Source organism: Anopheles darlingi, chromosome 2, assembly GCF_943734745.1.
Source record: "Anopheles darlingi chromosome 2, idAnoDarlMG_H_01, whole genome shotgun sequence".
Classification (NCBI taxonomy): Eukaryota; Metazoa; Arthropoda; class Insecta; order Diptera; family Culicidae; genus Anopheles; species Anopheles darlingi.
In genome coordinates, this window is record NC_064874.1 from 36524403 (window position 1) to 36551902 (window position 27500).

The following is a 27500-nucleotide window of genomic DNA, read 5'->3' on the forward strand; positions in this document are numbered from 1 at the left end:
ATGCTGGTTAAGTTTAGTGCGGTGTCAATTTTACTTTTAAAGCATCTGAAATATCACTGCTTGGTCCATAAACGCATAACTGTTTCATGGGAATTCTCACAAGTTTTGGGATAAGCCTGGAAAGTACCATCTTGAGGTCGATGATTGTTTCAATCTTTTAAATTTGTTTGCAAAAAGTAGAAAAAGAATACCAGAGTAAGTCAGTGGCTTATTCGAAACGAATCCAAGTTGATCAATTTAACTACAGTAACTATCAACAAGTAGGTTTAATAGCTAACAAAACAGAAGGTCTAGTTTTTGGATGGAATGCATGGTTCGGTAGATGAAATTTTAGCCCGTTTAATCATAGCAAACCGATCCTGCGCGACAACATCATGATATCACACAGCAAGCTGTGGCAGTAGCTTCGGTAGTTTTCTAAAGTTTTGCAACAAGATGTAAGTCATCCGTTTACAGTTTTTTCTCCTGCTTATAAAAGTGTTCTTATTGTTTGTGATTTATATTGGGAGAATATTGAACATTCAAGAAACGAAATCGAATTAAGGAGAATTACAAAAATTTATCAACAACGGTTTCAAAAGCGTTTTTCACCGTTGCACGTTTTTGCCATCACTGGACTCATTTCACCTGCGTGAGCAAAACAGGTCAGTGTAATCATCAGGTTTTGCTCTCTTTGAAATCTTCGTCGCACGGTACGTGGCATATGATTTGAAAAATGAAATACAGATATTCGTTGATCGGTGGACGAGTTTTACGTCGAAAAACCTTATGGAAAAGAGCTGCAATGATTAGCTTTCACCAATGTTACTGCGATTAAACACATTTTGTGTATTGCCGCATGTTACAAAACATCTTAGCAACGATCCTACAAGATGAGAAGTTAGGGAATGCTCTGTTTTCGGAAAGTGGAAATTGAAAAATGTTCTATACCACAGTAGGAAACTAGCGGGTTAAATTATCTCTAAAAAAGCATCAGCGGAGAAAGTCAGCTTCGAAATTTATTCCTTTCCTTTGGGAAGGTTCTCCGGAATTTCAGCGCATGCCGCAAAAAAAAACGCTACGAACCAATTAGACCGAAAGCCTCGGCGATGGGGGGGGGGGGGGGGGGGGGGGCCGGTTAAGCCTTATTATCCTTGCAGACAACCCCCCCCTCCTACCATCCCTCCTCTTCTTACACGGAAGGGACATTGGTACGCGTGAGCTACTTACGCCGGTTCGTGATAGCATGCCGAAATGCACCATTTAATCGTTTCTCCGTGCACCACCAGCCATATGAAAGCTGACAACACCCGATCTCGTTACAATGTTGCCTGGCGATCCTGGCGAACTGTCTGGAACCCGGGGGCGCTGCAATCGTGCACTCTTTCCCTTAAGCAGCTTTCCTTTAGTTCCTGTTTGCAACTGCTGCTGCTGCTGCTGCTGCGCGCGACTTGTTTTTCGTTTGTTTTCGTTTGCCCTTCCGAATTGCGAATTGGGCCAATGACAGTAAGCGGATAGCGTACGGTCTTTATCCGTCCGGTGCGCTCCCGCTCGCTCGCTCGCTCGCTCGCTCGTCCACCTGCCACCCCCTTGTTGTTGCTATCATTTGCACGATTTTGACCGTTGGTGAAGGTTGTAGGCCACGCCAACGGAATGGCGAAAACCACGGAATGTGTCACACAAACAATGGAGGTTAGAAGCACGGAACTGCTCGGTACCACTACTCGGTGCCGCTCGGTACAGCTTCCGGCGACCGTTGGTGATGACGTCGCCAAGTCGATCCCGGCAAGTGGGGCTTGTCGTTCGGTCTTTCGGACCCAACCAACTAACCAACAGGAGGTTAAGGAAGAAAGTGATGGCCGTAAGACGATGAGGAGGAGGAGGAGAAGAAAGAGGAAGTGTAGGAGTAGGAGTAGAAGCGGGCAGGAATGAGAGGGGTGGCAATCCCGAGGGAAAGCTTCCACACAGGCACAAGGCGATTGAGCCTTCAGGGGGTCCAAGTCGGTAAATGGAAGGAGGGGGAGGGGGAGGGGGGAGTGCGGTGGTTTGGAGGAGGCCCACGACAAATGTAGGTCAACAACTCTCGAACCGTCAGGCAGCAGTCAGGGCGTCGAGCGAGCAGCCACGGGCACGTCACCTGCACCAAGCTCTCAAGCTTCCCGATAGCTTCGAGAGGTTCGTCGTCCCGGGGGCCACCAACCACCAACGCCTCGTCGCCATCTTCATCCCGTCATCTTCATCAGCATCTTTTCTTATGTTTGCGGCAAGCCTGTGTGCGTGTGTGTGTGTGAGTGTGTGACAATCAATTCCCAGGGGAGTGATCCGGTTACTGGTGGTTTGGGTGCCGGCGCGACACCATCGCGCATTCGAATGCTGGTTGGTCGTTGATCGTTAGGCTACTCGGGATGAGTTTTGTTCGATTTCGTCTCGAATTCTGACGAGAGTAGACTTCTCTCTCTCTCTTTCTCTGTCTTTCTCCTTCACTTTTTTGGTCTCTCTCTCTCTCTTCTTTTGCACCCTTGCTGCGATCGTTCCCGATTTGCCGAACAACAACTGTCAAAGTCGATCATCTGATCAGCGGATCGCTTGGTTTGAGGGTTGAGGGTCCAACCAGCCAGCCAACCAGCTTTGATCTCTTGGTTGTGTGTCGGCTCCGATGTTGTTGTTGAAACGAGTATGCGAATGTGCTGGGGGTTGAAATGGCCGTACACGTGTGTGTGTGCACTTTGGACACCATAAACCTGCCTCGGACTCTCGAGAGGCTGCGCATACGCTTACGCCGGCAATCGTGGAATCGTGACGCTCGATGGCTTGAAGATGGCTCGAGCGAGCCGGCGAGAGCGGCGCGCGGTTAGAGAGTTTTGCCGCGATGCTTGCGGCCGGGGTGAGCATCGTGAGCCACCATCAGAGGCAGCACCACTTTGACAAGGGGCAAGCAGTGGCAGCGGAGAGACATGCACCGGCATGGCTGCTGCTGCCTCTGTTGGGTGGAGCAGGTTCCGTGGCTCTTCCGCAAACCGCGCGATACGTTATGGCTGCGCTTGTATGGTGCGACTTTGAATTGGCTAGCCAGCCAGCCAGCTTGCCAGCCAGCCAGCCAGCCAGCCAGTCATCCAGGGCGGTGCCGATGAAAGGAAACCGAAAGATTGGTTGTCGGGAGTAACCGTTCGTTTGTGTCAGGTTTTGTGCAGGACCGTGAGCCAGGGGGGGGGGGAAGGAAGGAGGAGGGGCGCCGAAAGGGTTGAACCGGCTGATCGAGACGAGGCAGAATCGATGGGCGAGTGTGTCGTGCCTTCGGTGAATTCAATTACAATTTCAAAGAACCCCGGCCCGGACCTGCCGGTTGCACTTGCATGGATTGCATGGCGCAGCGAGTGAGCAAGAAAGGACCTGCTGCACTGCACTGCACTGGCCTGCCTCTGGCCCCCCCCGGCCCGGTCCCCATTACCGTTTCCTTTGGGTTTTCGTGCCCGCGGAGCACCCCGAAAGCGGGTCAAGCTCGAGCACACGTGGCCTCATTCGGGTTCATGCTACGGCATGCACGCTTGTTAAGGGCAGGGCTCGCGGGTACGGGAAAAGTACGGAAATCGATATCCCCCCGCACCGTCGAGGGGACGGAGGTTTAGGAAGAGGTTACAGCTGGGTGTGGGGATAGGGCTATCGGGAAAGAAAGCTCTTTTGTCACTAAAACCGGTGCATTGGTAACGAAAACATGGGGAAATGGTTTATTCTGGAGGATTAGAACGGCTAGCTACGGGTTGTTCCGTGCTTTTTTCACGAGTGTTTTCTTCTGTTAATGATTCCAACTTAGAAGATGCATCCGCTGAAGATGTTCATAATCACTTTGAAATCGTTCGTTAATTTTCCGTTACTTAATTATGCAATATGTTTTTTCCAATAGTGCGACAATTTGGAAGGATTAAGATCTTCTTATACCTTCTGGATGGACAAAGAGGGCGTGTTTGGCCTAAATCGAGATGGAGCGATGGTATTGACATTGATGCCAGAGTAGCAGGAGTATCGACTTGAAGGACGAACGTACTCGATCGCGAGCAGTGGCAGGCCAAGACCGCTCGTAGGCTGTAACGCCAAATAAGAAGAAGAAGAGATAAGGTGCTTCTAGTGGATACTGCCACTGGCGCACCTTTTAACTACATTGACGACTGGTAAGATTTGACTAAAATATTTTAACATATATAAGGACGGATGAGCCATATGTGTGACCAAAATGTTGTTGCCATAACCTGCACCAATTAATACTTTTATCGAATATTTCTACCATTAATTTGTTTTGTTGAATAATGGTACATCTTGTTTGCTGTTTTGCAATGTTCTTCTAGTGACAGATTCAAATTGTTTGCTAATTCAAAACCTTCTTGGCAATTATTTCATTGAAAATAATCTAAAATGTTCTGGGAACCGCCAGTCGCCCAGTGATCCCCATTTGCCGTAATTTTAAAGGTCAGAAATTTCTTTTGAACCCATCTTCGTGTTCGCATTGTCCGTGATCAACATGCATCCATTATGCTCCGTAGAAAGTTTGTTGTACAACGAGAATCTTTTTGTATGTTGCTTGTAGACACGCAAATCCCTTCAAAGACATTCTCACCTTTGGATTATTATTTGGTTTAAATTGTTTTTCCGATTAGAGAGATTTTGACAGTCTTGGCATTATGTGAAAGGTTCGCAAAGCCTTGCTTCCGATCGTATGTCCCACAACAACGAACGGCGGTCGGAATCAAAGCCAATCTAACAAAAACATGTGACATGAAACCTTCGCAGCATGCGTTTATCACGCCTAACTCGTTCGCTATACAGCACTGATTGAATTGAAGACAGTGTTAGTGAACATCCCCAACGCTCATGCGGAGAACGATCGTCAGTCGCTTCTCCGTTTGCCATCGCGATCGCGAGGCGTTCGTTTGGTTTCGCTCGCCAACGACATCTTTGCGTCATGCCGAGAAGAAGGGTGTACCGTCAGCCCAGCCCCTCCACCCTCTAGTCCGTTGTTCAATAGCCGGAAGCAGAAGCAACTGGCTCTACTCTCGCCTCACGCGGCGAATGGCGTGCGTGCTCTAATCTAATCGCATCACCGTTCCGTTCGCGCAAGACAAGTTCCACCGTGCAAAACACGGGCCACCACGGGCACAGGCTTGCGCCAAGTCTGGTCCGGTGCGCTTGCTTCTCGGTCATTCAACCTACCGTAGCTAGCACCTGCCAATTGGCACCGCCGATTGGTTTGCCGATTTGAGAGTGTTAGCGAACCTGCGAATTGAGCACCAGCGCGGTCCTCCATTCGAACACCGGTTCCGTCGTCGCCAGCCATCGAGCGGCCATTGTTTGAGGCCTCACCACGCGGGGGCCACGGGCTTTCGTCGAGTGGACAGGAAGATAATAACCGAACGGATCTCCTCTTTCAAATGGTTAATTACGCGGTACATTAAGAACGGAGCGTCTCGACCACGACTCTCGAGCATTTGTGTGTGTGTGTGTGTGTGAGACCGCGCGCACCTGCCTCGAGTGTCTTGCGTTGCGCGAGTTATTACCGACCGGTAGCGACATCGCACTTGGAATTCCTTCGAACATTAAGACTAGGAAGACTCTTCCAGAATGTCGACCTCTCAACGGCCGGCAGGGGGCACCTGCCGGAAACGGAGGGCTCGATGGTGTGTGACGAAGCGTATCCGGAAGGCCGAACGGCGACTGCGGCGGCGGCGGTGGCCTAGGAAACGGACGCATCTGTTTCCCATGCGCTGCTAGCGACTGGAAGCAGCAGTTCCGTCGGCAAAAAGCGTCTGCTTCTCGGCACCTCGGCTCGAACCGGATCCAGCCAACCGTGCCGGCGATGATCTTACTCTTGGAAACTAGAATCCAAAGGAAAACGGGCGAGACGACCGAAAAGCAACCGTTGAAGGGCTGCCGGGCGCGGAGGGGAACCAAGGAGGCAGGCAGGTGTCGTCTGTGTGCTAGTGACATCGGGGCCCGTCTGGCGTTGATGCCGATGGGGATGGCAATGATCTCATCAACCATCAACCATCATTCTTCCACCTCCTCACTTCACCTACTCCTTCTCGCCGGTACGCTGGCGAGTGTAGGGTTGCGTCTCCCATTCATTCCCGTCTCTTCCGTCTCGCGCTAGGCCTTCGCTAAATCCGATTTGAACCGTTTACGTTGGAGGTGGCTGCTGGTGAGCTTTCGCTCTAGAGCCAGTCCACTCGGTCCCGGGCCATTCTAATGTGTGAATGGTGGCGATTCTCTGGAGCATTGGCAGCGCACCGACATTGCTGATTTTTGCTTGCTGAGTCTCGCGTCATGCGACGACGCCATGCGCCGGCCCCTGGGCAGGTGCCGTTAATAGGGAGAAAAACGAACTGAGCAGCTCAAGGCGCGGTGTCGATTTCACGTTCCGGCTTACGGAACCGGTCTCTCGAGCCAGCTCCCGAGATGGCCGGCACAAGATGCTGGACGTGATTGACACATCGGGCATCGGGAGTGAGAGTGGTTGCAATCAGCACAACAACAGCAAGCGGAGCTAACGCTTGACCCAAACACACGGAATCACCCATTCCACCGGATTCCGCTTATGAGACACACACACACACACACACACACACGCAAATACACCGTTCGCGGGCGATCCCCAGGTCCAGCGGCAAGCCCTCTGACCCTTTGCTGGCACCTTAAGCAGCAGCAGCAAGCGTTGCGTTGGCACGCGCATGCAACGTCTAGTCGTCCGCGACTTCTACGAATTGCGACGATTCTGAACCAAACGGTGGGAGCGCTTTTGTCCGGGGGAAAGTCCTAACAGCTCGTGCGTATCAACCTGTGACCAGCATCCGTACCGATCGTACGGGGAACCGATTTTGGTGGGAGCATAACCTAAATTTCACAAGAACGAGGTTTATTTCTTTTTTTTCCTACATTAGTATGTGTGCACGGGTACGTGTGTGTGTCTATGTGTGAGTGTGTGTGTGTGCGTGTGTGCAACACTCTGCGCCACCGTTGTTTTCGCCTCGAGCTTTCTTTCCGTGTTTACGACCTGTCCCGATGATGATGACGATGAGGATGAGGATGAGGATGCCGCACCCGCTGATGATGGTTTCCGCGGAGGAAACGCGAGGTCGAGGTCCAGGCGACGCATCCCGCATCGTCTCCAAAACCATTCCGGCCATTCGTGGCGATAGCGTGGCCGCAGAATATATAAAACCGTCACGTTAAACGTTTTACAAATAAATTATTGTATTTTGGCTGCTCTACCCCGCGGCTCGCTGCTTCATTCCCGTTCTCTCGCGCAGTTCGCGTCTTGCGTGGATCCCGCGGTGCGGCACCTTACGGCATCCCCGCATCCTCCCGCGCACCACCACCTGCGGGAATGAGCGAACAGCGGTGCCGAGCGAATGCCTGAGAACGCGGCGTCACCGGCGGCGAGCCCGATCCATCGTTATCGTGTCGTTGTCGCACCTGAAACCTGAAAATGCCGCCGGCACTCGTCGGTTTCAGGTTGTTTGGGGAGGAAGAGGAAGGCACCAAAATGTATGTCACCGAGATAGTATTGCTGAAGTCATGTTTAAGGGTTTTTTTTTACGATTTGCGTTCCGCGTTCCGTGTTTCCGTTTGAGCAATGCGCTCGGCGCTCTCCAATGTGATGCGGTCTGGTAGACGTATCTTCTTAAGCAGCGGCTTAAGCCAAAGCAGAAGGCACGCACTGGTAGGATGATAGCTGATATTCTGCAGGGTCGAGGCAAAGGATTTAACGTAACTTTACTTTGGGCCGTGTCTTCTTTTTGTTGGATTTTGCGGGATAAAACTATTTTGTTATTGTGCTGGCGATTGCGAACGTTTTCGTAATGTTTTTGGAATAAGTTTTTGCATACCATTGGACCACAACCTGACAAAATTTAATACATTTTGTGGATATTTGGATACGTTTTTTAATATTATGGCAGTCCTTGCACCTATTGAACTCCAAAACTTACAATACTGGACACTTCAAAACTTAATCCCATCTTCGAAGGCGCTAACTAAATCGCGGAAACTACGCTAGAAACCTTAAACGGCTGGAAGTTGTCCGCCTATGATCGCGGCTTCAGCTTTTGCTTAGTTGCAGTTGACGCAATCAAAAGCCTCCCAATGGCATCTTGCTTGGTTGTTTAAATAGATTCCATTGTGTGTCTAGAGGATGAACATTCCTTCGATAAGAAGCACAAGACCCTTTATTCGATCAATGCTGGGAAGATCGTGTTCATTCTCCGTCAGATCATTCATTCGTCAAATCAAAACCTGCTGCTACCTAGCAAGGAGCTAAGACGGAATTTTTCGAAAATGTTTGTATTCCAGCGATTGCGTAAACCACAAACGCCTTCTTCATCCGCCAACACTGGGGCTTCCCACAGTATTTGGGTGGCCACATCTGCACGTCCCCGTGTCGGTAGCTTCTTTGTCAACAATGCTGCACGTAGAACGGTAGTGGCGGACACGAATCCGTGCTGCCAATACTGGCTGGCGGTAAGCTTCACACCTTATGCGCGGCCGCAGCACAACAGAAATGTCAGGCATGTCTGGCCGTTTGCTGGCTGTTACTGCTGCCTGCCAGCCTGCCTGCCTGCCTGTCTGCCTGCTTTTGAATGCATATCACGCTGACGACATGTGACACGATTGGCAACAAATTGCATGCATCGTTCGAATGAATGGCCGCCGCCACCATCACCAGCAACTGGGAGTTCCCACTTCCAAGAAATGCCACGCGGCGGACGAAGCTGCCGATGGGATGCTGCTGACGATGGCGATGGTGGTCCTCCTGTCGCTGACCGTGGCGGGCTCGCGAAAAAAGAGTACCCTTCTACGGTTATTACCGATTATTTTTGGCCCGTACCCATCGCACTCGGCACTCGGGACGCGACGACCCGGTTTGTCCCGAAAAGGGAGAAGGTCTGGCCAAGGTTTTCTGGCCCCTGAGATAGGGGGGATAGTAAAGAAAAATTTCATAATTCCATCACTTCCATACACGGTCGTCCGCAGGATCCGTCTCTGCTTGGATTTCCTTTTCTGTCAGACGAAGACCTATAGCTGTGCTGTGCTGTACTGTGTGTATGTGTGTGTGTGTGCGTAGTGTATGTGTGTAGCCTGACGTCCTTTCTCTCGTTTGAAGGTAAAGCTTCACCTTTGGCTTCCCTCTTCCCTTTTACCTAAGGGGTTCGCATCTTGTCTGGCGGTCTGGCGCCTGAATGACGCCAACCATAGCCTACTTCACTGCATTATAATTGATTAATAACCGACCGCGCTCAGTTGGTCGGTAATCGGTTCGCCATCGTTTCACTTTCATTTCACATTTGTCCCTCCAAAGAGGCTGAACCGTTTCCACCCGCCTGCACGTTCCCTACGGTTCCTCTCCTACGCAGGTGATCGTGATCGCACCATTTGGAGACGCATTACGGATCCGCAGCCGCGAGTCGCGAGATGATGAAGCGCGGAGCGCGAATTTGACGCGCGGATCTTGTACTAACTCGTGTACGCCGCGAGCTGTTCCTCCATTTCACATTAAACCCATGCGTCCTCCCTCTCCGCTGCTGGTGGTGGTGGTGGTGGTGGGTGTTTTCTAAGTTGGAGGTGATAAAAAAAAGGGGTAGAGGAAACGAAACATGAAACTTAGTGACCTTTGGCGCGCTGACCGATCCCGGATGCGGCGTACGGGATTCCGCCTCAGTCACGATTCCGCCGCAAGTTTTGGTCGCGTGAAGGTGCCACTAAGCGCTAACTTGCACCCCTCATTCAGCTCTCGATGGTTGATTAGTCGAAGCAGCAGCAGCAGCAACAAGTTGCGAAAAGTGTTGGCCTTCCAAATTGGTTCCTGCCTACGTGCAACGCGCACATTCCGGTCGGCATCTAGTCGGCGCTGAACAGACAGATGTCGAAGTAAGCGACGAGACTTGTTCCGGAGCCCTGGGGCTTTTCGAAGGAGGAATCTTTTGCAGTAACGCCGACGACGACAAAAGGTCGTGAAACGCATGGAAATTCAAAGAAATGGATAGAATTCTTAGACGATATCGATAGTTTTTGCTTTTAAAGTTTCCATTGTAACTAAATAATTATAGTAACTATTTGTTTATTTGTGGCCACTATTCGTAGACCAGGCAGTATGTTTCACAATTCCGAGCAAATCATAGTAATGAATCCTACGCACTGGCACCAAATTTTCTGTTCTCAACAAAGTTTGTTCAGAGTTAAATTCCTTGCAAAAATTCGTAAACAGTTAGACAAAGATATTACTTTTTGTTCTCAACACGTTCGTCTTTTATCTTTAACTTTTTCATTAAAACTATCCTGAGATTTCGGATAAATTACTGGATAAACCAAATTTATCCAACGGACTGAATATTGCGCAACGTTGCCTACGCTCGGTGCATTAAATATCTTTGCCACAGTTTATTTGACTACTTTTGAAACTCCCGCTCATCTCTACAAGACATGCTTCAGATCATTCAGAATATCATGTTAATCATAAAATTAAAAAAAACAGTCAATCACTGTGGCCTGTAGCGATGTATAATATTACGATATTTCGATATAGTCGCATTCTGTTTTGAGTCCATGTGAACTTGACGAATCCCTTTACAGTATCTTTTACCAATTGTTCCCTTTTAACAAATTATAATTCCCTTTTAACAAATGATCATTTCATTACAAAATTATTTAAACCATAACACTAACCAGAGGAAGGCACAGCACACCGTCATCGTTCATGATACGAAACGCGGACCCAAGCAAGCAAGAAAAGGAAGAAAGAGTGTCGTGCAATAATTGTTTCAATTAAAAATTACATAACGTACGTTCTTGTGACCGTGTCCCACCAGAAAACCAACGCTCCCGCACGCACACACACACACAAACACACGCGAGTACGCACGCATTTTTCCAATCTTTCTTCTTTTCGTTCATTCTTTCCTTCCCTGCCATATACCTGCTTGGCGTGGCTGGCCTCCCTCTGGTATCTCTCTTCCAAGACCCGTTCCATCCAAGCCGTGTCGTGTGAAGGTGGAGAAGAGGTTTTTGCTCCTTCGCGATCGGCCTCTCAAGACGGCACGAGAACTGCTGGCGGTCGATCGCTACGACGACGACGACGACGGTCTTTGCGCGCCAAAATGTATCCCTCGCGCAAGAAGGGTCGAGTAGGCGAGTACCCGAGTCCCGCGCGTACTCTGACGCTCTGACGACACGCCTGGGGTCCCTGAGGGGGCGGGAGGAAAAATATTTCCTCATTGTCTTCTAGCACACCGCCAGATCGGCGCACTATAGACGGTGGTGGATCCGTTTCGTGAGATTAGTGCGCCGACGCTCGCTTCCTATTCCGGAACGTGGCGTGCGACGAAACATGGCACACGGCACAAACATTGCGCATTCTATATATCTATCGTTTAGCGAGATCACCAGACCAGGCCGAGGGGTTCGCCGTGGGTTTTGCGCCGTGCCAACGAGCGACGCAACGAACGACGACGTCTGATGACGTGTGTCGATAGGCGCGGCCACAGGAGAAGAATGCATCGAGAATCGGCCGAGGTCTCGGCACCGCCCTAGCACACCAGTAATAGGTGGAGAAAAGGGTTGTTAAACGGTTACTAAACCCCCCCCCCCCCCGTCCTCCGTCAGGGTGTAGGGGGGGTATCGCTGGGATGCTTCGCTTGGTGAGGATGGTCACAACCACCCGCGGTCCGTTGACACCGTAGAACGAGAACTCGGAACGAAGGGACGGCACGAGCATATACGATCGCGGCCGCGATGCGCGCTCAATAGCAAGCCAGGCGAACCGTGCCAAATTAACATTCTTTTTCCTGAATTATTTTCCGATTGATCGTGCAACTGCCACCCCGTTCCGGACCCCCCTCTTGGCGCATCACTACCACCCCCTTTTTCCCTTATAGAACATTGGCCCTGGCGGTCACTGACAAGCGGCAGCAGCACCAGCAGCTGCTGCAGAAGCAATGGTGCCTGGTCTGGCGGCTGGTGCTTTCGTCTGTCGTCAACCCCGTCATCTTGTAGGATCCGGGAACGCATCAAACGCTTCCCAACACCACATCAAACGGCGAGTAACGACGAAACGATCGTTTTGTTGGCGGCAGCAGCAGCAGCAGCATACAATACGCGCTACCTATACCTCCGTGACGAGATCGCTACCTCTACCATGGGGAGGTGCGCAAGTTTGTCGCTGGAAACTGGTTCGTGTGGAGTGTTCTGGACAGGCAGGCCAGGGATTCGGGTTCTTCAAGACTCCACCAAAAACCCACCCCAGTGCTGCCTGCCAGTAGTAGTGGGCAGGCAGCGAGAACAGAAATCAGCAAAAAAACAAAAAGGGCAAAACCCTTGGCCATGCGAGAGAAGCGGTCGGTCGGTCGCAGCTGCAGCGGCTGAAGAAAACGCATGACCGTGATGATGGTGCACCGACCGGCCGCTGCTGATGCTGGCAAAATAAACAAACAAATAAACAAAACAGGTCTTCCCCAAACCACCACTAACCGGGCCCGGGGGGCTGAACTTGGGACGGCGGCTCGCTCGCTCGCTCGCTCGCCTCGACGACAAAACTCTGCCAGAATGCCCGGAACGGCCGGTCAACAAACCAACCGGGGCGGTCGGCCGGTGTATGGTGGGCGAAGAAGTTTGATAACCGGAGGTCGGCCCGATTCGGCGTTGCACCGAAAACGCACTCCGCGATGTCGCGCGTTCGTTGCCGCCTCGAGGGAATAAGCGGGAATGAGAAGATGGTGAGGGGTTTGGGGGGAAGGGTCTGGAGCATAAGGAACCTGTTTGGAAGTGCAGGAAGATAGGCAGGTAGGTAGGTGGTGATGGTTTGGATGCATGTTGGGAGTCGGGATTTTCTGCAACAACAACGCGCGCAAAAAAAAACACGAAAAATGGCCCAGGAGGAGTGCTCTGTGTGCTAGGTGGTGTGCTTAACTTGTCCGACCGACCGTTTTGACCATTTTCTTTCCCCTCCTTCCGCCCATCGCTTTCACGTTTTGTTTATGTCGGGCGAATGCAGCGCGGAAAGGAAGGGCGGTCGAGAGCAGCCGTGGCACAGTGGGTTTGCGTGACCGCCACGATGTCAATGTCTTCTGTTCGGTGGCGGTGCCTGTGTGAAAGGGGAAGCGGTCCAGTAAGGACACCGTTTGGGTTTGAACACAGACAAGTTGTGGCTGGGTACTTGTGCACCGGAGCCTCCACAGTGGAGGCTGGGACACCGGGCGTGCCTGAATTTCCTTCTTCAGCACCATCCATAACTCAATAGATTAGTAAAATTGTATTACTTGAGCTAAATCGACTTAAAAGAAAGGTACTCGTTCTTGTTTTATCTTCTTGAACTCTTGATTGCATGCATTGAAGTTAAGAGATTTCACAACTAGACGATGTTAAACGATTATCCTTGTTTGTGATGTTCATGATGTACGTTTCTTCGGAGTATTTTTTGATGTCTCACTGATCTGAAAAGTATTTTTGCTATCAGTTGCAGTACAATAAGTTTATGTTTTAGCAAAAGCGTTTCAATTACCATTTATTTACATTTTCGATTCACAGTGACGGAGTTTATTTTCAAACCAAAACTTCTATTGTGAGAACTTCTTCCATATAGCATGATCACCCTGTCGCACAACGACCGCAGTAGCCTATGAACTAATGTTTCATATCATCTAAAGCAAAGTAGATTGCGAAACTTCATACGGATACAACCTTTCAAAAGTCATAACCTAAAGATCAACGCTTGCAAGTCTATAAAGTTATCCTAGACTTTGCATTGCAAGATTGCCATCAGTTTCGAGATTTTCAAAATAAGCTTTACCATATTTTAGTCCAATCTTAACTACACTAAACAAATGGAACAAAGAAGCAGCGGGGCATAGGCTCTACTTCGGATTAGTTTCCATTCCGTTCCAAAGTTCGTTGAACCCAGCATTTCGCAACGCTAGATCCACCGCGACGACGGTGCAAACGGTTCTTACCTCATTAACCGGAGGCTAACGGATCGGCGAAAACTTTCCTTCCGATTTGGCGGGATCTGAGAGGGTCGAGCAACAACAAAACCTGCGTCGAAAACATTCCTTCGAGCTATAGCATTTTAACAGCGAGCCCCCACAGATCGCTAGACCGCTGCTGTGCAACGCCCTGAAGGGCAAATTCTCATTCCCGATGCCCAAATTACGCCGCTTCTGCGTTGTTGTTGTCGTTGTTGTTTGCTTTCTAATGCAGCCCAGTTTCGGACGGCGGTGAACCTACGTCAGCATCCTCCAGAATCATAACGGAGCTCGGAGGAGGGCCGATCGGTGAACCGGTGATCAGTTTTTGGGGGGGAGGGACCCGGAATCCATTGTTTGAAACTTTTGCTCCACTTCTAGAGCTCCAAAACGGGGAAGAACGTTGGGTGGTTGTTGGTTAGGTCCATTGTGTTTTGTGGATTGTTTGATTTATGATGGTCGCTGATGATGATGATGATGATGACGTTCGTGCACGTGTGTGTGTCGTTCATCTCCGCTCCATGTCAGCTATTGGTGAAAGAGTAGCTCCACCAGAGCAGGAGGCCTCATCTGGCAAGGAAACAAAAGTCATGTTCCTGTTTATGCCGTCCCATATGTGAACCAACTTTGCGCTCCATTCCGCCTCTAGGGCCTGTGCGCCGATTGCACGATACTCTGATGGCTGATAGGGTGGCTGGCTGGAAGGTAACGGGCACACGATGGTCGAATGGTTTCCCCAAATCAACATTGAAGCCACGCGAAGCACTGAATTCGACTGAATCCAGTTCTACGCACCGATGATACGCCAATGCTGATGAAACGTACAACAGCAACGGTCACCACCATACAATCATTAGTACTTTCTCCTCGGGCCCCAACGGTGTGCACTCCGATACCTTCGTTGTTATCGGCTCGTCGTCGGTACAATGTTTTTTGTACAGGCAGCAGGAGCAGGCAGACAGGCAGCCAGGCAGACAGGCAGCCAGGCAGACAGGCGGACAGGCGGACAGGATGTAGTCCACTCCGGCTAAGGGAGCCACTTTCGCAATGAGTTTGCGGTTTTTCCATCCCCCAAACACGTGACCGACCGACCATCGGACCAGGGCGCAACAAGTCGCCTGGATATAGGTCGCGATCACGATCGCGATTGCGCTGGCACTGTCCGGTGTCCGGGTTTGATTGGTGGTGACCTTCTAACCTCACAGCGATCGATCAATCTCGGTGGCTCGATGGCCGATGATCGATTCCGAGATTTGTGCCTTCACTCACGACACGCTCAGCGCACCAGCGGTAACAGCACACCTTGATGATCTCGCGATCGCCCTTACGCCGGCACACCGACCACCACAGTATCCGGTTCGTTCGTTCGTTCGTTTCCTTCCTGTACTTCCTGGCTCTCCGGTTTCTGCTTTTTATTGTTGTTGTTGTTGTTGTGGCTCGCACGCCGCACGAGTGGCCAGTAGGCAGTGTTCGAGTAAAAGGGCGGAAATCAATTTTCATTGAGATAATTCATCATTATCAAACCGTTAACGACTTGATTACCGGTTGGTGCTAGGCGGACGTGGGGCTAGTGGCTCTCCGCATACCGCGCGCCGACAGCCGGTCTGGGCTGTCACACTGCTCCACATATGAGTGGCCTCAGCGACCATGCACCGCACATCCTTTCACGTCCAGTTAGCCGGAGGCTGCTGGGGTGGTGATGGGGACCTCAGGCTTTCCTTTTCCTTGCCACGCCGTGCGCCGATGATGGTTTCCTGCCTGTGTGTGTATGTGTGTGTGTGCACTAACTGCGCACTGGTTGCCGCCGCGCAGACTGTGCAGAAGTAATTAATTGTGTCGTCGGTCGCGTCGCCGTCCGCATAGTTAGCGATGGTCACGTGTTGGAAGCGGAATGTTGATCAAACTCCGGGCAGTAGCCAGGTTTCAGTGACGACGCGCAGTTACTCTCGCTTTTCACGCGCTCCCTGGCGCGCCCTTTGGCGAACCATTAGTGAAGGAGGATTGGTACAATTTGCAATTCTAATCGCAACTGCAATTGCAACCGCTCTCTCTCTCTCTCTCTCTCTCTCTCTCTCTCTCTCTCTCTCTCTCTCTTTCTCTCTTTGCTCTATCTCGTAGTCAGCTGTTGATCATCATCTCCAGCGGTTGAAGCGTTTTTTTTCTCCAGCCTTTCGATTGCTAACGATTGTCGTAGGATTGAGCACAACGATTGAGAGAAGAGGGAAAAAAGTCTATCGCTGTGGACCGTTCCACGCGGTTTGCACCTCGAAGGCGCCCATCAGCGAAGGCCTTTTCCTTTCTAAAGTGACAAAGCTTGTGCAAAGCGGCTGTTGGCTTGCTTGTTGGAGCGATCTTCGCCATCGCCGAGGAACAGTTTACCTTCAGGACAGTACGTTTAGCACTAGCCAATCTTGGAACGCTCCAGTGGACCTCCCGGGGGATCTAGGATTGCGTGAATTGCTCTCCTTTTCGTTGCGAGCACTTCACGGCCGGATCCAGCGTCAATCCTTCTCAGAATTCTTCGCACGATCGAGAGCCGGATCGAAGCCACAGGCGCTTGGGCGTCTGATTTCTGAGTAATGTCCAGGTAGCAAGGTCTCAAGCCATAAAACATCCTATCGAGACGCCTTGGTGGAAGTCCGAAGGGTTTAGAAGTGAAATGTGTCTTCCAAAAATCTATTCCAAATGGCTCTCTAGCTGCTACTCCAGTAGGTTTCTCGTCATCCTGCAGTGGAATAGGATCAGTCTGAGATCGGGACGTTTCACGGGAAAGTAACATTCGATGGCAGTCCAAGCAATCCCTCTCCCCCTTTCAAGCCTTTTTCCAGTTCCATCCCACACCACACAGTACGCTAACGCGCTTCTCCAATGGGCCCGAGATGAAGCACCACCACCACCACCACCACCACCACCAACCTGTGGGTAGCCTTTCTTTGCGCTGCCATTTGTGTTGATCGACAACACAACAGCGCCGCCGAGATCGTGAGATCTTTATCGTTCGCGGGTCAGGTCGTCGCCACGAAACGGATGGTCTGCCCCCCTGGACCCCCCCCAACTCCCCATCCTAGAGTAGAATGTTCTTTTCTCTCGAGACCATCTGCGGTTCGATCCCAGCCGATCTGATCCGGCTGTCTGCGGCAATGGCCGACGCCGTCGACGCCGAGCCTCAGCCGTCCATCCATCATCACCGATTGGTCGCGGAAATCATAGACGAAATATGCTCGAAAACAAAGCGGCGCTAGGAGTCGCTCGCTTGCTGGGAAAGAATCCCGGGGACCGGCTGCGCGATGATGGGCCACCGCGATACCACGAATCTAGCGATGAGTATCTGCTACACCGTCGCGACGTGCTGCGATCGTTGGGGCCGTCTTCGTCGTCGTCGTTGTCGACGTTGAGCTCAATAGCTGTGCCAGCGAACGGGATCGTCCCCGGGGCACCACCACAACGCACAGGGTCGCACAAGGGGGGGCGAAAATCGTGCCTCGGTAATAATAATGTTTTCGGAATCATTTTTCTGTACCCCCGTCTCCCCGTCTCCGCCGCCGTCGTCGTCGTCGTCGTCGTCGTCGACATGTTGGTCGCGCGTCTCCACCATTTAGGAGCCTAGTACCACCCGCCTGAAGACACACTCCCGGTCGAGGCATTAGAAGATGCGAACGATCTCGCGAGGGCTCGATCGTCGTCTCCTGGTTTTGAGGTTATGTGTGCTGCTGCTGCTCGAAATACCGCGGTCTATAGCCCCAATAGCCCCCTATCGGGCGGTTATGATCTTTCGACGGATTCTACTGAGGATCACGGCCCCGCCACCATGTCTTTCTTTCCCTCTCACTCTCTTTCTCCCTCCCAGGGTCTCACTGCGGTGTCAGCAATTACTGCAATTGCCCGAGCAATTCGTTTTCCCGGGCTGGGTGTACCGTTTGGAGCTTCGTTCAGTTCGTTCTTTGTTTGTTGCCAAAGTCACGGTTGCTCTGCATCAGCATCAGCATCAGCGGCCAGCTTTGCGTGCCTGAGCGTCCCAGGTCCCCCTCCCGGAGTTACTCACAGGACTCGTCGTTGTCGTCGTCGTCGTCGTCATCTGCGGCTCACCAGCGTGGCCCCATTTTGCGCCGGAACAGGTCACCTGAACCATGGAACAGAATGACGGGGGACGCAATACGGTTTTTATCTTGCATCCGCCACTAAACCAATCGGACGAAACCCACGATTCGCTCGTGGCGCACGTTCTCACGACAGGAAAATAGTTGGCGCGCGGTGCACGTGATCATCCATTCTTCCGTCCATTTCACTTTGCAATTATCCCTCCGTGGTCCTCCGAGGAGGAAAGACAGCCAGCCGCCGATGGTGCAAAAGGATTGTACAGTACCGCGATCGTGCTCTCATTAACACACACACACGCACACACACACGTGGATGATGATGCGGTTCGGTTTCGGTCTGGAAAGTGTCCTCAAACCGTTACCATCGGGATCGGATCGGACCATCGGTCATGGTCGCGCGCAGTAATCATCACTTTCGAATTACGATTCCCACATCTCGACGTCTTGTCCTTGCATGTCGCTGGCTGGCTAGGTGGCTGGCTGGCTGGCGGAGTGCGTTTGTATTTCGAAGGTCGTAAGCTGCGCAGCTGTGAACGCGGGGTCGCGCGGCAGGCAGATCACCACCATCGCCGTTACCACCGGACAGCGTTTCGGCCGAACATGTCGACCGACTGCTATAGAAACGTGATCCATCCAACTCCACGGTGCCAACCCAACAAGCCCAACAAGCGCCCTCGGCCAAGTGAAGGGCCAGAAGCCCGCGCCAATGCCGAGCACCCGGGGACCCCCCCTTTTGGGGACACCCGCGCCAATGCGATGCGCTCTCTTCGCGCAGAGATGCGGCGCGTGGTTGCTGCGAGCTGTAGCCACCGCCATTCAGTAACGAGGTTTTTGTCGTGTGGTGTGTCCGTGTGTGTGTGTGTGTGTGTATCGTGAGTGAACCACCACCAGCTGGGCTGGGCAACCATCGGAACCGTCTGGTTTATAACGGTGTTCCCAACACGGCATCGCGCCCGTCCTCTCTATCTATCTAGCGTCGACACGGGGGCACACTCTTCGCTACGCCATCTTCCAAAAGTCGGTCAATTATGGTTCACGAGTTCAAATGGATTCCTCCTCCTGTGGCGGTGGCGGTGGCGGCGGCGGCGGCGTCAACATCGACGAGACACGGTTCATCCCGTCGCGCGCCGGAAAGAGAAAGGACGCTATCGAGAAGCGATCGCTTCATCTATTGATCTGCATGCTTTCGAAACGCCGTACACCAACAAAGCAAGCGCCGTCCGTACAGACCGCCACGTCATATCGCTCACCTCACCTCGTTCTCACCTTGAGCGCCCTTTTGCTGTAGCGGCCATTGCTGCTGCCGCATCAGGGCCTTTACAACGTAGGACAACGCTCCAGCGGCAGGGATTTGGATCAGCAGGCGGCGAAAGGCAGCGATCCTCGGCTCTGGCGGCAATCGAGGGCTAGATGGGCTTCGAACTGTCGACTTCCATCCATCTCCTTCCATCTAATACCCATTCACCGTTCGCGGCCGTTAGTTGGTTGGTAAAAACGGTGTTTTATGGTACCCGAGGGTTCACCGAGGCAACTCTTTCACACACACACACAACAAGAGCCTATGGAGCCTCAAGCTGGTCACGTGCAGCGATCGTCACGGGCCACGACGACGCCACGGAGTGCCGTGGGAGCGCACTAGAGGATAGGTGTTTTCTTTTATGAATATTAATACCGACCGTACGGCATCGTTCTTCTGGGTCCTCTGGTGGTGCAAGGAGTGCTGGAGGCTTACCCAGCGACAATGTTGTTGCCACATTTCTTCCGTGTTCCGTCGAGTGGCGATTTGCGAGAGCGAGCCCACCACTCGGGGTTCCGGCACGACTGCGTCCGGTGGGTATATGCTGGGTTGCATCGTAAATCAGACACAAAACAAGCAAATAATTTGCCCGAGCAGCAGGGGTACTGCCTGCTGTGGTAGTAGCTGGTGAAATGTTGGCACCAACTTCGCGCCTCATGCTTTGGGTGCTTTGGGGAGGGATTTTCCTCACGCGAAATGAAAACTCATTAAACCACGGATGCGTGTCCTGCTAAGCTTCCGGTACAAACGGTTCGCCTCGGTACTTCAACTAAACTTAAGTAAATCGTGTTGATGACAACGAGAAATGGTCATCAAGCAAGGCCGCATGTGGCCACTTAATAATACCTGTCGATTGTGAAGTGTATTGCGTCAAATAACTGACTCCCGGGAGACAACAAAACACTGATATTCCATGGACATTTTGTATGGAACGTCAAGTGGGTTCCTGGGCTCTGTCCACGTTATGACCTTTGCAAAATTGGTCACCTTGAAGTATTGTGAGGCTTCACTGTGAAGGCAGCATACTTTTCATCACAACAATGGCTCCTTGGACCGTACCAAAGCCTCCTTGGAATAAGCCGTTCGTTGGAATATCTTCTAGCGAAATGTCACTCCCAATGAGCGATGGGAGTTGATTGCTTTTCGTGATGTTCGTCCTGAGAGCCACACTTTGGCTTTCGGTGAGTGAATATCGTGACCACCTATCCACAGATCTATTGTAGAGGCATTTGTCTTCGCCGGAATGACTGCCTTTTGACAGAACTTCAGTGAGGTGTCAGCACTTCTTCGAAACCAAACTCTACTTGAATAGAAGAATAAACGAACATTGCTGCCGTCTATTCCTAAAAGGTTGCCAAAAGATGGCAAATCATTTAACATCCAGAAAACTGAGATTATTTAAACAGGAGGTCCATGAATTTTGTCAATTACCGAATAGAAATATTATTGTACATAATCACAGCTGTATTAACCTCGGGAGTTATGGCGATGATTAAAAAGTGCAAGATGTTGGATGCTGTAATCGAAATGGTATAATCGAAAACTGCGCTTGAAGCAATTTCGGAATTTTAACCCCGATTCACAAATTCCTGGGATATAGTTTAGCTGACAAATCGAAGTTGGATAACAAATGATAAAAGTTGAGATATATATTATTCGAATAGATTCGATTCCTGCAAAGATTTATCACATCACATTAAGCTTAGATTGAACTAATGTTTGTCACACAAGCGAAAACATGACTAGCTGTTGCTGTTGCTTTGATATTCTAATACTTTGTTACACTTACTTACTGTTACTTGTTACTTACTGTTTCACGATATTAGACAATGCTCTGATCAATACCACCGTACAACAACGCATACGCAACAGGCAAACCGTTATGAGCTGTTTGCTGGCCCCAAAATTTCCCAATCAACTACTAAAGCAAACGTCAGCAAGTATCATTGACGGTTTTGGATCACAAATTAATTCCCCACCCACAACCCTCCCCCCAAGTTTCTCAAGGACAGTCCAACGTGATCATCAATTTCTACTACTCAAAAGGCCCAATTACGCACGGTGAACCATTATATCGGCTCACCTCAGCCGTCGCACGTCACGACACGAGGACGGTTCCACGGATCCTGCCTAGTTTGTATCCTGCCTTTTTCGAGCTACCATTCGGTGCTGCCGGACAACTGGCTGGCCGGTTGGTTGGTCCGAGATCGCTGTTATTATCCTCTTACTCCTCCGAGCAGCAGCAACTTTGGAGGCAAAAATCCGGAGGCGAAACAAAACGGTGTTCTGGGGTTCGACTCCCTCTCTCTCCTCTGGCCTGGTCTGCGCCCACAGGCTCTGCGACCTGCTGCTGGATCCGGGCCCTGGCATCCTCGTGGTGGCAAAAAGGAGTAAATTACATTTAAATGAAGCAGCGCAGTTAGCGGTGGTACTGTTATTAAAAATAATCATCTTGTTTATTTCGCTTTTAAGTTCTGTCCCGTGAGGCGCAACAGAGGCGACCGTGCCATAAAACCCACGACTCGCATACAACGGCCAACGGAGCAGACGAGTCTTCCGCGCTGTGGTGTCCAAAGCACCCGCAGGGGCCAACCCAGGAGCCCTAGAAGCAGACGGAGCAGCAGCAGCAGCAGCAGCAGTTGGCACTGCATTCCGCACAGACCGTGGTGCCATCGTTGTCCGCTCTCCGCGCGTCTGTTGCTGCCATTCCGGTGGCTGAGATGCAGCGGCAGCCGCAGTCGCAGCACCAGCAGCTTTGGCTCCATAAATTGATCGAAGTGCGGCTCACGCGAGCAACGGCGAACGGTTGTTTTTTTTTCTCTCTCTTGCCGTCTTCTCTCCGTTTTCGGGTTTAGGCCGTTCCGGCAAAAGTGGAGAGGAGAGTCACCCCGGGTGGACCGTTTCACAAAACTATTAATTAACATATTACAACGGCGCGGAGCGCAGAAATCGGGAATCGAATTAGTTACGAGCGATCGGAGGGAATGGGCTGCCCGGTGTGGTCTGGTGTCTGGGGTCTGGGTCCACGGGGCTCGTCGCTGTAATATTTATGGCAAAATTATGCACCAACCGGGGTGGCGCGGGCCGCGGGTGGCCCACCATACGATCGTACTCGCGGTGGGTGGACACACGAATGAAGATAAGATCGGTCAGCTATAGCAGCTTGTAGCATCACAGCTGGACCATCCACACACGCATACACACACACACCTCGTTGTTGTTGTTGCTGCCTACCTGCCAGTCAGTCGTTGGGTCTTCTTCTGGGTGGTGGTGATCTGCATTCTGGGCCGCGAGCCATGCTGGAGCAGTCCCGAAGCCGTAGGCAGGCAGAACCAGGGGGCAGACAGCTTGTTTCCGGGAGCTCGCTAATGACCTCATCTCACGTTGGGCGCGCTGCTTCTTCAGCTGCGCATCGGCATCGGTGGCCGAAAGGGGGTTACGAAATCGAATGCCACCCCCGCCAATCAATGTCAAATCAGTGCCCTAACCCTCTAACCTCCCGCATCCGAGCATCACGAGCCGAGAGCGTGCGCCCGCGCTGGCCGCATTTCTTTTCAGCCAAGGTGGCCAATTGACCAACCAAACAGCCGGCCAACCGGCCAACCGATTGCCGTTGCCACCATTAAGTAATGACCGTTATTTTCGGTTCAATTTCCGACATAATTATTCGCGCCACGCCGACTGGCCATGGGCGAAACCGGACCGGCCGCCGGCTTTCGGATGCTTTCAATCATTCTGAGCCCCCGGCACCAATAGGAAAGTGGTCTTGCGGTCTTCCGGCTCGGCTCGGCTCGGATTCGGTACACAGATGATGCTGCTGCTTCTGCTGGTGGTGCTGGTGCTGGGTGCAAGCGGGTGCGCTATTTTCCTCCAATGTTTGGTGCCTTTTTTGGGGGGGAAATTGGCGTCCCGCAATCATGTGCCGTCCACCATGGGCCGCTTTTCCAGTGTTTTTGAAGCCGAGCGAGCGTCGCGGCCTCTGCGAAGATGGATCAACTGGAACCACGATGGACGATCACGATCATGATGATGATGATGATGATGTTGATGCTGATGATGAATCACCGCACACCCAGCACGGTGTCGGTGAGCTGGAATTGCGCAATTGACACGACGCGGTGTCTCTACAGCATTCACTGCCGCTGCGGTGAGGCCGCTGGCGCTGGTTGGGACGAGAGGAAAGCAAAAACACAAGAACAAGATGATGATGTTGCGACTTTCGAAATGCGCGGCAGCAGCGGCAGTTGCCGCGAGTCGTGCGAACCCCCTTTGGGACTTGCCTCTGGCCTCTGGGTTGCCGCTGAGAGTGCCAGCTACACCATCGCCACACCATCGGTGTTACGGTGTGGTTTGAATGGTGCCGCCTGCAGCAGGAATCAATTCTACTTACGTCGGGTCGGCCACAATTATCCGGATGGCAAAGCACCCCAGCAGCAGTCTCCGGCAACGTCGCCAGCGTCGCCACCACTCCAGGCACTCCCAGGCGGCAACGCAGAGAACGCAACGCAACGTGAGGTGCGCTTGATCTTTTCGCATTTGCTCGATCGCCCAATCCGGTTCTATACAAAACGGTTGCTCGCTCGGCGACGCTGATCGATACGGGATGCTCGCGTGGGTTTGACATTTCGCATCGCCGTTATCATCGCCCCGATAGGAGACGACATGATCGATCATCATCCATTTCGGTCATCAAATGCTGATTCTTATGGAGTGGATGGAAATTTGCTTAGAACGAACGGCAGCTGACCACCAGCTGAGTGATGATCCTGTGATGAAACGCAGGAAGGCACGTTGGACGCTAATGGACGATCGAGACCGCACAGACGCGCTGTGCACGATCGCGTGAAAGTGAATGATCGACAAAAACCTACCGCATCGCATCGAGGGATCGCGAGACCGAAAGTACGCGCAATGGTGTGTGTGGTCCCCTCATCCCCCCTCCAAGGGGAATAGAAGAGCCCAACGCCAAATGGCCTAGTGTGGATTGATTGAAGTTTTCCTGGGCCTTCCTGGTTGGTGGCTGGCGTTCGTTCGTACGTTCGTTACTCGCCATCACTGCGCATAATGCTGGCTGGACCATCTGGACAGCGAGAGAGAGGGAGAGATTAGGTTGCACGTTCGTCACCACAGCTGTTGCAGCAGCAGCAGCAGCGTAGCGTTTATGATCGTTTCGATCGAGAGGATCGAGGGTGAAACAGACCTTTTCCTAGAAAGCGATCCGTGTACGCGAACGCGCGCGCGCCCGTATGTGTGTGTGTGAGTGTGTGCCAGTCGCGCGAGCATCGGGATCCTCTTTCACCTTTTGCCGGGCAACAGCACGGGCATCCACATAATGAATCGCCATAATATTCCGTTATCCCACCCGATGGTGATGCCCGCCCGAGTCGACAAGGGTGGTGAGCATGTCAGCAACAGCGTGCGGCGACGGCGGCGGCGGCAACGTTGATGACCGGCCTATACCGACGGTGGAGGTCGGAGGAGCGGCCGGGAATCAAAACAGATAGAATCCATTCAGAAACATATAGCCCGCTGGGGCCATGCTTTTCGGGATGACAGGGATGGGATGCTGCTGCTGCTGTTGCTGCCCCAAAAGAAGCCACACACGTGAAGGTGAAGAGGAACATCATTTGCATCTAATGAGCACACGTGCTTCGTGGTGTGGACGGGGGAGGGTAGGCGAGTGGTGAGGAGGCCGAGGAACGGCCGAGCGCTCTAGAGAAAGTGGTGGCATGGGCAGGCAGATTTAAGTGAGTTGTTGGTGGTCCGTCGAAAGGGTGATGCTTCACGTGGCCGACACCATTGTCCGGAGCTATAAAGCTGTCAAAAGTCTTCGACTGTTCGGTGACCGAGGGGGGAGAGCGGAGGCGGAGGTTTAAGTGCCAAGTGCCGGTTCGCTAGAAGCATCCGCCCCCCGGTGGGGGGAGGTCGCATTCGGAAATGTTGAAACGAATCTTGCTCTCGAGCTGTTCAATCGCAGCACGTCCTCGGTGCTGTGGGACATCCAAAAACTGATGATTGAAGAGCTTCAGAGGAGCTTTTCCAGCATCGCCCCGGGCCTCCCCGTCGTTCCGAGAGCATAAACACTAATATATCATCAAATATGAATTATCGTTTCATATTAGATGGGCTCGGTAAGGTCATTTGGCTGCCCAACTGAACTCTATCTTTCTCGCTGGGCTCGTTGTAATCCAATGTGGTACAAGCATTGCGCGCCATGAAGGGTATCTGCTGGATTGCTTAGATAAATTCATGTTTCTCGAATGTACAACGTCTTTTTCATCAGATATTGTTGCTCATGCTCCGTTAGTTGGATAAATCAATGTAAAGTTAGTAATTTAATGAGCAATTTCCTTAGAGTATAACAGGTCATTTATGCCGTTAAGCATTATATACTCAAATAAATTTGCGTACAGTTTGAACAATTTGGTCCTTCTTTTCGTTGCACGTTATAAAGGTGCGTTATACGACGACTGGTTGCTATGACGCGCTTTAAACAAAACGATTCTGTTGGCCTACTCAGATTCATTGTGAGTACATCAACATCAACCAGGCAAGCAATTAGATGAACAGTTTGCTTCTTAAATTTTAATTAAGACGTTGTGTTGTGTTGCCCAAAAGTTGAACAGAAGAAGTCGGCGTGACTGACATTGCCGGCTCATTAAGAGTATTGCCATTTTTGGAGCATTGTGATGGCGCAGAATTGGTGTCACGATGCGCTAGCGAAGGTTGCAATTCCTGCTTCAAGTAAAGCGTTGCCTTTCGTTTCACTAACTTTCACCATTAAAATGTTAGGTAGTCTTTATGTCCAAATATACTGGCTTCTCTAGTCATCAGTGGAAATCATCATCAGTCACCATTGGAAAAATATTTTTTTTATGTTTAAACTTAATTTAATCTTAATCAAGGAATGCATACTAAACTATAGCCCCAACTATTCTAATGAGACACAGGGTATCTTTGGATTGTGGGGTTTTCAATTTGTATTAATTCTGTACACCCTTCTATCACCCTCCTGCCCTGTGGCATGTAAACGTTAAAGGTTTGTAAACATTAAATAGCTAAACGGAGGCTAAAATAACGGTCTCGCTCCTTAGAGCACTTCTCGTTTACATCTAATTCAATTGAACAAATGTCCCCATCCTCCACCACCGAAGGGAGCCGCTGTCCTCTCACACGCATAGAAGCATAGCTCGACATACACAGCGACAAGCGAGACCATTTTTCCCACCATGCATCCACAAAACATTCAATGCCACCCGAATCGCGATGTTGTACTCTGGGAAAAATCTCATCATGTTTTTCCTCTTCTTTCTCTCTCTCCCTCTCTGCTATTGCAGCTCCCTAGTACGGTCTAGCCCTCGACGGCAACCCACGGACAACGAATGCATCGACGGGATCGACCGATGCGAGTCTGCACGGTTTGAGGTAAGTTTGCTGTCGCTGCCCCCACCGTCGCCACCATCACGTGCAGTAGTCAGATGCAGTCGGATATTCTACTCGTCTACCTCCTATCCTGTGATACGTCTCAGAATGAGAAGACGGACGGAGGACAAGGGAGAACGAGGGAAGATGGAGTGGCTCATGCACTTCTCCGTGGAGCTTTGAAACGTGCGCGATTGGCAAACGGTTATGCAATAGCAATAGCAACCGAGTGCCCACTACTGGTGCGCCTGGCGAGACCACGGTATATGATCGTTTCAGAAAGCACGATCAGTCAGCCAGTCAGTCAGTCAGCCAGGGAAAGGGGGGCAATTCGGGCATGAGGGCATGAGTTGTAAATGATGAACGAAGATCGGGTTCGAGCGGAAGGCAGCAAGGAAGGGTGATTAGAAGGCTGGGTCCTGGTTGAATGATGATCGCACGATAGCTCGCAGGGATCGGGAACGGCCGGGGACGATGCCAAGGTGAGGTTCGGTTCGGTTCGGTTCGGTTCTCACGCTCTTCCCACGGATAAGAAAGCATTAGAAAGAGACACACCCTCTCCGTCTCCGCGTTCGTCCGCGGCGCGATGTGGCCGCGAAATGTAATTTATTTTATTGCTGGCAGCTATTTTGTTGTTGCCATAGCAGCAGCAGCAGCAGCAGTAGAAGTAGTAGTAGTAGTAGTAGTTTGTGTTGTTGTTGTTGTTAT

The 27500-nt window shown here is 51.4% G+C and overlaps 1 protein-coding gene and 1 long non-coding RNA gene across 4 annotated transcripts in view; one reads left to right on the forward strand and one right to left on the reverse strand.

The window, feature by feature from the left end:
• The window catches only part of LOC125950652 (uncharacterized), a 37714-nt gene that overhangs the window by 4490 nt on the left and 5724 nt on the right, over positions 1 to 27500 (forward strand). For 2 of the 3 annotated variants that reach the window (XM_049678837.1, XM_049678839.1), the window contains exon 2: positions 26708 to 26795. The gene's annotated coding sequence lies outside the window, so the exon portion shown is untranslated. Of the gene's footprint in view, positions 1 to 3880; positions 4146 to 26707; positions 26796 to 27500 lie in introns of all 3 variants that reach the window. The other variant, XM_049678838.1, reaches the window with a different exon arrangement.
• LOC125950657 (uncharacterized) overlaps positions 24964 to 27500 on the reverse strand; it is a 13257-nt gene continuing 10720 nt past the window's right edge. The window contains exon 3 of the long non-coding RNA XR_007468736.1: positions 24964 to 25082. This is a non-coding gene — a long non-coding RNA (uncharacterized LOC125950657). The remainder of the gene's footprint in view (positions 25083 to 27500) is intronic.